Below are 15,687 nucleotides of genomic sequence, written 5' to 3'. Positions count from 1 at the left end.
TTGTAACCTTTAACAATGTTGGCCTTTCACAAGGCATCACTTTAGAAGACTAAAAAGAGTAATATGTTACTAGTGGCTTTTCCCAAATTGGGTTTCCACATAAATACTTGTATCAAGTGTGTTGATGAATTAGTTATGTTTCATGCTTTACATTTCTGCAATTTGATTTGACAGTAAGCTACAAGTTTTAGTGACTACATTATCCTATGGATGCATGGATGAGTATGAATGTTCTATGAGTTGACTAAGCTGGAATTTTTTTTTTGGGTACATCTGGACCTTGAATAATTGATTCCCCCACCCCTCTTAGTTATTCTAAATGATTCCAACAGTTCAATGTTACACAAAATGTAACATCATTACCAATTAGTGTATGCTAAGCTCACTTGTGCTTTGAAAATAGTTTTCTATGTTTACCAAGAATTCTAGAGTTTTCTTAGTTCAGAAGATAATGTATACCAAGTTTACTTGGGCATTAAAGGAAATTTTGCAAAAGTTGATTTTTAACTAAGCTCACTTGGTTCATGAAGGAAATATTGGATGGAACCAATGTTAACCAAGCTCACTTAGTTACCAAAGGAACTTTGTGAATATGCAATGTTAACTAAGTTCACTTGATTAACATAGGAAAATCATTTTTGAGTTAGTGTCTATTGAGAAGGGTCAACTAATGAAGTTTTTTTTTTTGTTTTGGCATATTGAGTTCAATTGATTTGTTTGTTGGTTCTAGCCGACTAAGGACATGAATATTGATTATTCTAAGTTATATTCTAGTTGACTTGAATATATGAATGATATAAATATAAGGTCAATTTTAGAATTAGAAAGAGATGATGCATGGAAGATAATTGAATATTTAATGATGCTAAGAGGAAGTGAATTAGAAGGATAAGACGAATATCCTTATGGAGCTAAAAAGATACGTTTGATCAAGAAGGATCATGTATACAAGCAAGAATTGAGATCTGTAATCAATAATTTAGTTGCATAAAAAATTAGGTCATCCCATTGTTACTTTCTAACCATTGTAGCAATGGCATAAATCTCTTAACAAAGTTGGATTAATAGCTATTTATAAATTTTCTAAAAAGGTGGCATTTCTATTGAATTGTCAAAAGACCTCTAACTAGACCACTCCTAATAGGGTGATTAAATCCTCTGATAGGGTCACACCTAACAATGTGTTTTGAATCTTTAACAAGGTTGGCTCCTAATAGGGCTCAGTTCAAAAGAGTGAAAATTAGTGAGTAGTTGCAATTGGTGGTTTTTTCCAAATTGGGTTTCCACATTCAATCTTGGTGTCAAGTGTGTTCATGCTATTTCTTTTATGTGTTTGAAACTAAGTTAATGTAATATTAATCACAATTAACACCTTAAGATTTTCATGTTAAGCATTTTCCAAGCTGTTTTAGTGTTTACCAAGTTACAATAGTTTTTTGTGTATTTGCTAAGCATCACCAAAGTTTAGTTTTCATAGAGTTGACATGTACTAACATCTAATAGATCTAGGATTTATTGTAGTTGTAACTAATTCACCCCACCCTTCTTAGTTACTTTCATATTTCCAACAACAACAATATGACCAACCTTGTTGCATGAAAAAAAATAGGTAACTTAGCTTTGTATATTCCTCTACCTCTTCCAAATATTTTTAAAATAAGCTCTTTAAGTTCATCAAACTCATCATTAAAAGTGCCATTTTCACTCTTCACATATTTGCCTTTTCTTTTTCAAAGAACCAATTATGACTTAAAAGAAGATTCAATTGTAGTAGGTGTGTAGTTATCAAAGTTAGACATCTCAAAAGTAGTAAATCTTCAAATGACACCTCCTAAACTCAAAGTGTTACCTAGAGTGCATCTTAACTCTTATATTTTAGAAACTCTAATGTCACATATAGGGAGTAGAGTCCTTGGTAATTTTTTTATCACTCTTTCATCTTTGATTTCTCCATTTTCACCTCAAAAAGCATTGATAATGTCTTTAATTCTTATGCAATATTGTACTATGTTCTCACCTTCCATCATTCTCATTTTATCAAATTTTCTTCTTAGGGTTTCTAGTTTAGGTCTCAAGACATTGTAATTTCCTCCATTTATGGTCTTTAGTTTGTACCACATTTATTTTGTATAGTCACATTATTTTATTTCATCAAACTTAGAAAAGCTTAGGGCTAAGGAAATCTCAAACATTTCTTGACTATGCTCCTTTTTTTTAAAATTCTTTAGAAGTCAGAGCAACAACTGTTATCTTTATGTAGTCATTGTCCACAAAGCTTATTATAGCATCAATGACATTCGATATATATAGCCTCATTTATTTTTTCCATGTACAAAATTTCTCCTTATTCAAATTTGGTATCTCCCTTTTGTGAGTCATGATCTTAGCTTTAAGTACCTTCAAACTTCTCTTTATGAGAACTATTCTCTATCACCAATTATTAGAATTTTTAGAATGAATGAGATGGGGGATGGTGAATCAATTAATCAAGGTCAATACATACCATTTGAATAATCAAACATTAAATATTTTATGTTCTTCTTATCTTGCTATAACTTGGTCTCTAGTATATACTGATAAATAAAATTACTAGTAGTTTGCTATCCTATTATAATAGACTCATTGAATATAAATATATAACTAGAAGACATCATAAAAATTTCAACACAAGTTTGACATTGGAATTTAACATGGAAATCCAATTTGGAAAAAAACAAAAGCAATATGTCACCACTTTTTCACTCTTTTGAAGTGACCTCTATTAAGAGCCAACCCTATTACAGGTTACAATACAAACTATTAAATGTAACCTAGTTAGAGGATTTAATCACCCTATTAGGAATGGTCTTGTTAGATTACCTTGATCATTCCATTTAGAATGTCACCTTCCTAAAAACATAGACTATTAAGTTCGTCAATGAGTGTTAGGTCTACCTTTGATTAAAAGGATTTTAGTACAAACTATTTGCAATTATTAGAAAGAAAATAGTAGGGTTTGATCTAAATAATTACAACTCACTTTGAAGTTTCATATATATTTTTAGTTCATTTTTTTATTCCTTGATAAGCCTTCCTTATCACCTCTATTCTTGATTCTCTTTGCAACCCTTCAAGTAATCATCTTTCAGTAGTTTTATTTCCACTCAATGGAAACCTACATAGACTCTATGTTCTATGTCTTTGTGACTTATAATTCACACTTATATTACTCCATGTGCTTGATCAATCTCTCTAGTTCATCTCTTTACCTCCTTACATTGGTAGTTCTAGTCTTTTTTTATTTTCATGCTCACCATAGATATTAGGGTTTGTGATCTCATTCATTAGGTTCATTGTATTTGTCCATATCTCTTCCTTTCTAGGAAATTATGAACAAATTTGATCATTAGGTATGATACCTAATCCTCTACTTCAATTAAATGATCCAACTCATCAATCTTATTTTCAACAAAGTTTCCATATCTAAAGAAATAAAATCAAGTGGGCTTGCAATAATGATTCCTCATATATATTCAAATTACTATTGCTCGACCATCACTAAGTTCTAGCACTCAGTCATTACTAAATTTCTTAGTCACTGTAGAGCTTAGAATCAACTATCACTTGACTGATAATGATGCTTGATCAATACTTAAATATTTAGCTTGTACTAGAGCTCATTTGAAACTAGCATCTCTCTGAATATATATAAAATTTCCTTGATCTTTTATTCTCTTGCTCAGTCAATCTTTACATAAGGGATACATTATGACTTGTACTATAAATACTTGAATAATAACATGATATAGATAATCGCTTTGTCTTTCCATAGTCTAACTAATCAGATGTCCATTTTAGCTTCCTTTTCATAACTCAACCTTTCCTCTAGGTGCTTTTGTTTAGAGAAATCCCTCAAATCATCTGCATCAATCAAATTGATATGACATTTAGATAAGATAGCAGCATGTCCTATCAATATATTTGACATCAATGATAGTACAATTTATTTTCAATTGTATTATCAATAGAAATAATATTTTACTTCCATGTGAAAGAGTAGGAAAAATTTTGAGTGGTTGTTATCTTTATATCCACTAAAATACTTGTTGTTCACCTTGTATTGGAGGAGATGTAGATATGTAGAAGTGTGTACTTTTTACATTTTCTTTTTGTCTTTCCCTTTGCAGTCTCGCCATGCTATTTGAATTAATGGATGCCATTGTGAACAAATTTTTGATTATTTATAGCTAGGTACCTTTTTTCTACAAGATTTTGTCATTTGTCTTTGTATGAACATGTTTTGGAATTTCATGAGATAAAATTGTGTTCTTCATCATATTTTCTTCTCTTTCACAAAACTTAGAAAAATTGTTGTACATTCTTTGCCTCCCTTGTATATTCCCAGTTAAACATTGGAAGAGAAAACTCTTTTTATTGTTATTTTCCTCAACTCATAATATTGAGTATACCTTATGAACATACAAGACTTATTGAAGATTATGCCACTTGGAATCTTTTTTATAATAAAACTCCCTAACTTTTTGACTAATATTGGTAAGTAATTTGGATTTCTCCATGATCACATATTTTCTTTTTGAAATTTGGAAAATATTTTGTCTCATGTATTATTGATGTAGCATTCTTTGGATTATGCTAAATTTGTTTTACATTAATCACCCTTTGAATTTAATAAAAAATAAAAGGTCATTGCTAGAAAAAAAAAATTATCTCTCTCCTAATTTTTATTTGGAGAATTCTTCCAATGCAAGACCTAAATAGACCCACTCTAGACAAAATCTAGAATTTGGTTTCTTATGGTTCTACGTCAACTTCCTATAATCTCAAACATAAGATGATTGTATTAGGTCATGATCTAGAGTAATTAATTTGTTCTCGATAGATGCCTATTGAGAAAGTCTACCATTAAAGTATATATAGGATGTAATATCAAGTAATCTTCTCAAACTTTGATGGAAATCTAGAATTTCACTTGTGTTTGAATGTAAACTTGTAAATGTATGGACAAAATCTTATTTATGTATTATTATTTTTCAAACTTATTTTCTCTCCCATTGATTCAAATTTTTACTTCCTCCTTTCATGAGTTGATTGCTTTTAGTGACTCTGAAAGATTACTTTATGAATTTTCTTTATTATTATAAACTGTTGCATATCTAATGGTGCATTGTATGTTTCCACGCTATAGTAAATCATATAAGGCTATAGTATTGATGCTGACTTTTCTTGAAAATAAATCATTTGAAATAACACTTATATTTCACACCTCTTACTTATAAAAATAATCTAGAATTTCATGTAGCAATACAAGCTTGATTTTTATAAAAGCTTGAAGGTCCCCTGAGCTTCATGACCAAATCATAAATCTTATCCTCATTTCATGAAATTATAGTTTGTTTAATGTTATTACTTTTTTGGACATAACAATATTGTTGCCTAGGAAAAGAAAGTCCATGCTACTCCACTATGATTTTTCATTTTACATATGTACCATCACAAATTATATCATTTAATGTATTAATTAATATTTTCTTGACTTTATTTACAAAATTTCTCTTCAACTCTTGGTATTGATGTGCCTTTTTTTTTTCTCTTTCCAACCTTTTGATTCTATCACTAAGTATGCATGGCTTTACATTAATTAGTTATGATATGTTGCTGGATATTAAAGTTGATGTAGCTTAATGGAAATAAAGCATGATAATGTTGATATGCATCATTTTAACTACATTACTTCTCTCCTATTAGAAGGTTCCTTTTTAGGTAATGTATCCAATCTTGCATTTGCAATTTCACTCTCATGGGTCACATTTCTATACATATTAAATCAATAATATTATTCAACTTGAAAAATATATTTGAGGCCTTCAATGACTTAGGTCATATTGTAAGAAACAAGGAGTTTGACAAATGCATAATGAAAGATAGATTAAAAGTTTCCTAAACTTGAAACATTTAATAAGAACCTCGAATCCTCTTGGGTTGATTTGCAGTTGTCAATATAGATTTTGAATATGACACTTCTAATTTAGCTACAAAACCCACAAATGTAGATCAAATAATAACCCCTCAAACAATAAATTGATGCATTCTCCTTGATAATTGTACCTTAGACAATATTTGATTAAAAAACCTTCCTTAAGGGAAAAACTTATGAATGAAGCTTGATATCTTTTATGAAATCCTCATTTCTTTCACACTACTTTATCCCTTTCCCAATTGAAGGCTAAATTTAAATAGGTTTTGTTTCTTTTAATTCTCTCAATACAAATAATTCCATCCTTTCTAACAAGAAATTTACACTCCCATTAAAACATGTACCTCTTCGGGTTGTTGGAAATATTCAAAAAGGCTAGGTTACTAAGATGAGAGGGGTGAATCAGTAACCCTTAGAAAAATTTTAACTTCTATTATCCAATTAGCATTTAATCCTTCTTATTGATCTGATCTAGTAGCATGTGTAAGAAGCTAAAACATGAAAGCATTCATAACATTTGACACATAGATTTTGTGAACTATAAACCTTCCAAATATAAAGTAAAATTGGGGTGGGGATGATACCCACAAGCTTTAGTACTATAGTATAAAGTTGGCCTATTAAGGCTTACATTGATCACTTTTGATGATCTACCCCGTTAGGAGCAATAGGCACTTCCAGGTCCACCTTGTTAAACGATTTACAAACACATATTGAAGTATGCACTTAGTAAAGAGATTTGCAAAAGATAGTTAGGTCTACCACATTAAAAGATTTGATTGATCCACCTATTAGAATGAAGTAGTAGCTGATCTCTGATCTACAACTTGGTTTGCTAAATGAGATTCCTTTACGTACAAATCACCTTGATGTGGTGGATATGTCTTTGCTCCTCCTTATACTATTGTAGCCTTTGTAATTTTCTCTTTAATACTCTTCTCTAATTACATTTGATTACATTGAATAAATTTTCACACACTTTGATATGGTAGAATTCATTACATATATACCAATCCAATTATACAATTACAAAGTTGGCTACAATACATGTTTACACAAATATTACAAAGTTAGCCCAAGCGAAGACACTTAGGTTTTGAAGACTAACTTGGTTAGGTTCTAATACTTTGCATCCACTATCAATGCTCAAGATCATCATGCACTCAATAGATGTAGAATCTTGGCCCATAATCATCACTTCCAACTAGTCTTGAACTTGATCTGCACTGGTGACTTGACGAATATTGTGAAAATTGGTGTATAAACTAAATCACTTGATTCATACTATGTGAATCAATCAATGCTTCGTCTACAAGCTTGGTATAAATTGAATCTCTTGGTTAACATAGAGTAGCTTAGTTAACACTGGATTTACATCACATCAATTGTGAACTCGGTAAGCACTGCCCTACTCAGTTTACACTGGTAAACTTAGCATACAATAAAATGCTTAGTTTACTCTGTTGATCTTCACACAAACTAAAACTACTCAATAGCAACTATAGAACTTGGTGGTTACTAAAATTCTTGGTAAACATTTTTAACTATACAATGAACTTGGTAGATAATTATAATCTGCATAAGTGTATGTCTCTACTAACAAACTTAATTGATATGTCAACAATCTCCTCCTTTGGCGTTAGTCAAAAAAACACTTATCACCCAAAACTAAATTCAAATGCTTTCCTAAATATTGTTACTCATCACCCTATGATACTAGCTTGGTAGAGTATAGTATTTTTATATCTGCGTGTGTGTGTGTGTGTGTGTGTGTGTGTGTGTGTTCATGGTAAGGTTCCTATATAGTATACTATACAATTATACATGCTATACACTCTTTTTTTTGTTGGCATTATATTCTATTTGTCATTAGTGACAACACTTATTCAATTTTGAATGCTTAACAAATTCATCACTTAGTCTACAGTGTATACCGAGCATTTAGTGGTTACCTTGTAGATTTATCACTTAAGTAGTTCATACTAAGCCTTCCTAAAGCTATTGAGTGAGTGTCCAATTCAGTAGTTCATACCGAGCATTCATGAAGCTACCGAGTGAGTGTACAACCCAGTAGTATCTACTGAGTATACAATGTTCACCAAGCTTCACAGTGTCTATTCAGTCATCATTTTATGTGATGGAAGCCAGTGTTTATTAAGTGATGGAAGTGTGGTCTCTACTAAGTGAAAGCAAGGTAAATGAAGGATTCAATTTTTATCGAGTGATACTATATCTACCGAGTCTCAAATGGTTATCGAGTTCCAAGCTATGTTGTGTGATTAGTATAGACTGAGCTTCTACTTCTACTGAGTGTATGATGATGTTGAGTAATGCAATGGATGCCGAGTATCAGAAGGTTACCAAGTCAGCTTAAAGAACCCAAGTTTTCTACTATTTTGCCATCTCAGTAATATTTTGTTCACTTGTGTTTTGGTCGACCTTGCAATTTTAATTATTGGAATGGTATAAATATAATGTATTATATCATTTGCAATGTATGAATATGTTTTTAAGGAATGGACATGTAATTCTTTGAGAAGAAAAAAAAGTGAATTAGTAGAAGAGAAGAATCTTTAGCAAGGTCTACAAGGAGTAGTTAAGATTCATTAGTCACAAGAGGTGATCTGTACTTCAAGGATCTAATTAGCAATCAAGTTGTAAGTAGATCCACTATTTCATCCTAATAGGTGAATCAATTTTGTAAATCCTTTAACAAGGAAAACTTAACACTCTTTGTATAAATCTCCTAATTGTGTGCATACTTCATTGTATATATGTAAATCCTCTAACAAGGTGGATCTAGCAGTTCAAATTGCTCTTAATAGGGTAGATCATCAGAACTGATCAATGTAAGCCCTAACAAGCTAACTTCATACTACAGTAGAAAATTTTTGTGGGTATCATCCCAACCCTAGTTCTACTTTCTATTTGGAAGGTTTCTAGGTCACCAAAATTATATGTTTATGTGTTATGAATTTTTATCTTTCTCATGCATATAGTATATTACATGAATGAATGATGAATGAATCAAGTATTTAATTGATTTAAAGTTTTTGAGGTTATTGGTTCACCCCTCCCCTCTCAGTAACCTAGCTAGTCTTGATTATTTCCAACAATTGGTATCAGAGCATTGTGGTTCTCAAGACAAAGTTTGACAACTTGAGCAAAGATCTAAACGAAAAATGGAGATATTCAACTTGACAAAGCAATTGAAAATAAAAAGCTAGATCTGGAAATGGCCATGGCTCAACTCAAAGAAGCAAACGAGCATCTTTCCCAATCCCTAAAAAGAAGGAAGGAACTTACAAGACAAATGAATGACCATGAATATGTTGAAGAAAAGATTGAAGACCTTTTACCATCAAGCAACTCAAATGAAGCTAATGAGGCAATCAAGGAACTCCTAGCAAAGAATGGCTCTCTATAGGAAGAAGTAAGAAAACTTAAAAGAGAACAAGAAATCCAATCAATCAGGCTATGTGAAATCTTGGAACAAAGAAACAAATCTGAAAATGAGACAAATGAAAGGATCAATGCAAATCAAAGTCTTATCAATCAACTATCCAATGCAAATGAAGAAATCATGAATCTAAGATCTGAAAATGAAAGCCTAAGGATTCATTGAATCACTGAAACACAAATCAGTGAAAGATTGTAAAATGACCTAAATGCTAAAAAGAAAATTATTGAGAGAATGATGAGCTCTCAAGAAGATATGAATCAATTAAACCAACAAAATGAGCAAAATATTCATAGGCAAAAGGGTAAAGCAGGACTTAGATATAATGAAGAAGGTGAATCTTCTAAACAAGGTTCTCAAAGGAATCAAAAACCTACTTGCAATCGCTATGGTAAGTTAGGACATACTTCAAACAAATGTTGGAGTAATGGAAAAGAAAAATTCAATGCAAAATGCTACAACTACAATCAGCATGGTCACAAAGCTAATGAATTCAAGGAAAAACCAAAATTTGAAGGCCAATGTCACAAATGCAAGAAGCATGGTCACAGGGCATTCCAATGCAAGTCAAAATCATTCAATCTAGCTGAACAACTTGTAAGGCAATCTTTGGATGGTATTATAATACCTGGTGTAGATGTCATTATTGTGGAGAATATGGAAACATTGGCAAAGACTGCTCAAGGCATCACTTGAGAAAAAGAGATACAATGGTAAGATGTTATACATGTACTGAACTTGGTCATATAGCCAAGAATTGCATGAATATAGGAAGAATTGAAGATGAAAAGAAAGATAAGGTTGATAACATTCAGAAACAGATGAGACAATAGTGGATTCCTAAATCTACCAAGCATAATAGTTCAAATGATGGCCACATCACTCAAGAAGTGGGTGACTCCACCATTTCCAATTAGATTCATAAAGCAGAATCTAGAAATGTATCATAAAGCTATATCTAGAGTAGTTTCGAATGAAAGAAATAAATAGATCCAATCAATATTTTAGATACAAAGGGTCACAAGAAATCAAGTCATACCGAGCAAGGTCAGTCATAGAATCAACTGAGCAATATCGGGAGTAACAAAAGTTTTGTTCGATCACCGAGTTGTAAGCTTCTACCAAGCAAGTGAATGAATGATAGCCTGTCAAGCACTATGTCATCTCAGCTACTTTTGTATTGAGCATTAATGAAAAAATTTTCCTCAAAAGGGAAAAATTTGAGTTCATTCTTCACCGTGATTTCAAAGCTAAGAGATTTTCAGGCGCACTCAAGAAAATTCCAAGCAATTTTAGGCAGTTTTCTAGCAAAGGATTTGTTCAAAAAATTTCTATCTTTTACCAAGCATCAATGGCATCCAGGAGTAGTAGCAGCAGTGGGGCAAAGAATATTTCAAAGATGATTGTAAAGGATGTAGAATGGAAAGTGCCTAACTTCAAAATTGTTCCGGCCATTGCAGAGTCACTTGATCCTGATGGAGCTCAATCCCAAATTCCACCAAAGGTACTCCTCATTAATTATATTTGTACACATTTTAAATGTTCTATTCAAGAGATTGGAAACCTTGAAATGGACAATTCCCTAGGAGAAATGAGTGTTGATGGCTCTTTGAAACCCGAGCATAAGCATTTAGAGACCAAAGGATTAACCCATATCTCGCATATGCCAAGAAGTTTCCAGATTAAATTGATTAGGTACATCCTCAGTCATGTCCACAATGGTCAACTATGGTTAGAGCAGCCAGTATTAATAACCAAGAAAATGATTCATAGGATTACTAGTTTCCCCATGCTAAGTAAAGAAAAAACTACAAAAACCCTAGGCCAGGATGAACTTTAGAAGAAAACTCTAGCTAAATGGGATAGTAGAGGTTTGAAGGTTAGCACTATTTCAGATGTTGAATTAAGGTTTTCCATTCATGTCATTGCTCACAAGATTTATAGCTCTAGTCATTTGAATAGTGTGCCTTGTGAGGCCATGGATTTGGTATTCAAGGTTGTGAAGAAAAGTTCAAAATTTGATCTGTCAGAATTATTGTTGATACAACTGAACAAGAATATGGATAGCATTAGGACTTCAAAGAACAACACTTGAAAATTTGGTTTTTTGTTGACATGTCTTTTCTTCTATGTACAAAAATTCTTTCCATCCAAAGGAAATTTTGTGTGGAGAAAAGATATTCCTATTCTATATTAGAGAAGTGAGTTTGTAGCAGAAATGGGTGTAAAATTTGATAGCATCATGGATAATTATTTTGAAGATTTCAAGGAAAGGATGAATAACAGGTTTCAAATTCCACCAAAATTGGTTGAAGACTGCAAAGATGTGTATGCTTTACGGTTGATTGTGATAAAGTATACATTCATGCAGTCAGGCCCCGAGTTGCATGGGTGAAACCTCTTCCTTATGAGGTGAATATTGATGAAACCAAGGATATTATTGAAGCACTGGTGAATGAGCCAGTAGATTCAAAGCAACCAATTTTTGGAACATATGATGAGGCAAAGGCTAGAATTGAGCTTGAAATCAAACTTCCTCAAGCAATTAATAAAGGGAAGAGAAAGGTTGCCAAGTTAAGAACTGCAACTAGCCCTCTAATGCTTACTGAAGGTAAAGGAGAGGATGAAGAAGAAGAAGAAGAAGAAGAAGAAGAAGAAGGCAAAAAACATGAATTTGAAAAAGAAGAGGAACCGCCAAAGAAGAAAGGAAAGGTGTTTATCACCAAACCTCAGAAGTAGCCAACTACAATATTCACTAGTAGAACCAAGAAAGGTAAGCAAGAAACTGTACTTTTTAGGCCTCCACTCACATTTGAGGAAAGGCTTAAATAGTTAAGGATTGGAGCAGGTATCAACAATTTTAAAGCTCTCAAATATGAAACTCGGACTCCTGCAGAACAAAAGGAGATTGAAGACTTGGTAATGGAAAAGTTAGGAACTTGGAAATTCTCTCCTAATCAATTTGCATCTCAAATTCTAGCAGTATTTCTTGACAAAATAAAATTCAGATGGAAGAACTCGATACAAATTGTCAAAGATATATTTGAACAAAAATTGAAGGAATTAGTACCCAGTCTGATAGATGTAGAAGTCAAAAAGGCATTGAAAGATCATGAAGGAAGAATGAATAAGAGATTCAATACTTGTCTTATATTATTAAAAGACATTGAATCAGTTCTCAAAAATGTTATAGATGTTTGGAATGATGCATATCATCTCAGGAAGCCATCAGGTGATCCTGTTGAAATTAAAGATGATGATAGCAATGACAATGATGATTTTGATAGCACTCTATCTATCACAGTTGCACCAGGAGAGCTGCATGCACTAATGAAAGAAAAAGAGGAAGAAGAAAAGGATGAAGAAGATCCAGTAAAAATTGCAGTAGAAGTTATTGCATCCCTTCCTCACTCTCCACCAAAGACTGTTACATCTACTATGGAGATAGCTTCTACAAGTGATACTATGAGTACAATTGCCACATCAATAGCTCAATCATCACCTGTCACCTCCCAGCTGCAAGTATCTTCAATGGAAGTGTCAAGAACTTCATCTACCAAGCTACAACCCTCTTTATCAACTCATGAGTCATCTATTGTAGCTTGTATAGTAAGTTTGTCAGTTTCTTCTATAGTTTTTTCATCCATAGCTTCAATTGCATCAATTTTTGTTTTAGCCAATACTTTAGTTGTAAATATTCTAGTTGGTACATTACCTATTAATACTTCATTTTTAGAGAAGCATATCAATTTTGGATATAGTTAGCACCTCTCTTAGTTTTCCTCCAGTTAGCTAAATTCAAGTTTTTTTTGCTAGTCCAACTTCATCAACTATTGTAAGCACTGAAGTAAAACCAAAGACTCCACTAAAACTTTTGCTTACTGGCAAGGCAATTGATGAGGATATAGACTTGGACAAGGAAATAATTATACCTAACATAGATCTGGATACTACCATAGTTGATGAAATGAGACTGTTCAGTCAGCGTTTAGAGCAAAGAGCAAGGCAAAATCAACATAGAGATGAGACAGATAAATAATTCGCTATAATTTTAAGTGCTAAAAATAGAATTACTGAGGCAATGGTGTTGATGTGGATTCATCTCAACACATTTTGTTACAATTATAAGAGGTCGTACAAAATTTCAATGAGGACACTTCTGGTCAAGAAAAGCTTATAGAAAAGGTAGAGAAGAAATTTGATAATAAAGTTCTTAAGCACATTTCTAAGCACATTGTAACAAGCTCCATACATCACATAAAGATCAAATTCTTGGCAAACATGTAGGAAGAACTATTGAGAGAGAAAGCAAGGATCTGACTACAGTATTAGAAATCTAGGACATGATCCTTCCTATCATGGACACAATGCAGAAGCACATTTCTTATTCAAAAAAATTGATCCATGATAACAATTTTTCTATAGCAGATCATATGATTGAACTTTCTCCAGAAGTTCAAGTGGCTCTCTCCTCCTACAAAATTTTGCAAGAGAACTGGAATAAGATATTGGCTCTCATTCTTAAGGTACATTTTGATTTTTTCTCACATTTTGGTGTCTCTATATAAGTATGATTACCTTTGGCATTATTGTCAAAAAGGGGGAGATTATTGTGAGTAAGAGTCAAAGAGGGAGTAAGAGACAATGGAGAAAATAAGAGAGAATATATTGATATATGTACAGTGATAAGCTATGTATATACCATGCCATATGTATGGGGGAGATATGTAAAGACATGTAAGAAATGTATACAGAATAGGTTTACAAATATCAATTTGGAAAAATCAAATCTAGTATGTCAATGTACACAATGTTTGGCTCATAAGTTTTTTTGTCACTAATGCCAAAGGGGGAGATTGTTGGTATTAAATTGTATTTTTCATTAGTGACAAAACTTATTCAATTTTGAATAATTACCAAATTCATCACTCATTCTATAGTGTATACCAAGCATTCAGTGGTTACATTGTAGATTTATCACTTATGAAATTCATACCGAGCCTTCATGAAGCTACCAAGTGAGTGTGCAGTCTACCAGTTCATACTGAGCATTCATGAAGCTACCAAGTAAGTGTACAACCCATCAGTATCTAATAAGCATACAATGTTGACCGAGCTTCACAGTGTCCACTGAACCATCAATTTGTGTGATGGGAGCTAGTGTTTAGTGAGTGATGGAAGTGTAGTGTTTACCAAGTGAAAGCAAGGTAAATGAAGGATTTAGTTTTTACCGAGTGATACTATATCTATCGAGTCTCCAATGGTTACCAAGTTCCAAGCTATGTTGTGTGATTAGTATGGACTAAGCTTCTACTTCTACCAAGTTCATGATGATGCCAAGTAATGTAGTGGATGTTGAGTATTAGAAGGTTACCAAGTTAGCTTGAAGAACCCGAGTTTTCTACTATTTGGCCAACATAATAATATTTTGTTCACTCATGTTTCGGCCAACCTTGCAATTGTAATTATTGGAATGGTATATATATAATTTATTATATCATTTTCAATGTATGAATATGTTTTTAAGGAATGGACATGCAATTCTTTAAGAAGAATAAAAAGTGAATTAGTAGTAGAGTAGAGTATTTAGCAAGGTCTACAAGGAGCAGTAAAGATTCATCAGTCACAAGAGGTGATCTGTACTTCAAGCATCTAATTAGCAATCATGTTGTAATTAGATCCACTATTTCATCCTAATAGGTGAATTAGTTTTGTAAATCCTTTAACAAGGTAGACTTAATAGTCTTTGTATAAATATCGTAACAGAGTGCATACTTCATTGTATGTTTGTAAATCCTCTAACAAGGTGGATCTAGTAGTCCAAATTGCTCTTAATAGGGAAGATGATTAGAAGTGATCAATGTAAGCCCTAACAAGCTAACTTCATACTATATTAGCAAAGTTTTGTGGGTATCATCCCCACCCTAATTTTACTTTCTATTTGGAAGGTTTCTAGGTCACCAAAATTCTATGTTCATGTGTTATAAATGTTTATCTTTCTCATGCATACCGTAGATTAGATGAATGAATGATGAATGAATCAAGTATTGAATTGACTTATTATTTTTGAGGTTACTAATTCACCCCTCCCCTCTGAGTAACCTAGCTAGTCTTGATTATTTCCAACACTTTTCACACTTTCATTTATCTTCCCCATTGTCTTTACAACTTATGTTTCTATTTTGCAATGCATTCTCTCCCCCATAACTCTATACATCTTTCTCATATCTTCTTGCTCACAGTATATACTCCC

This window comes from Cupressus sempervirens, chromosome 10 (genome assembly GCF_028749045.1).
Source record: "Cupressus sempervirens isolate cs-2001-9-10 chromosome 10, ASM2874904v1, whole genome shotgun sequence".
NCBI classification, from domain to species: domain Eukaryota; kingdom Viridiplantae; phylum Streptophyta; class Pinopsida; order Cupressales; family Cupressaceae; genus Cupressus; species Cupressus sempervirens.
This window is presented reverse-complemented; position numbering follows the sequence as displayed.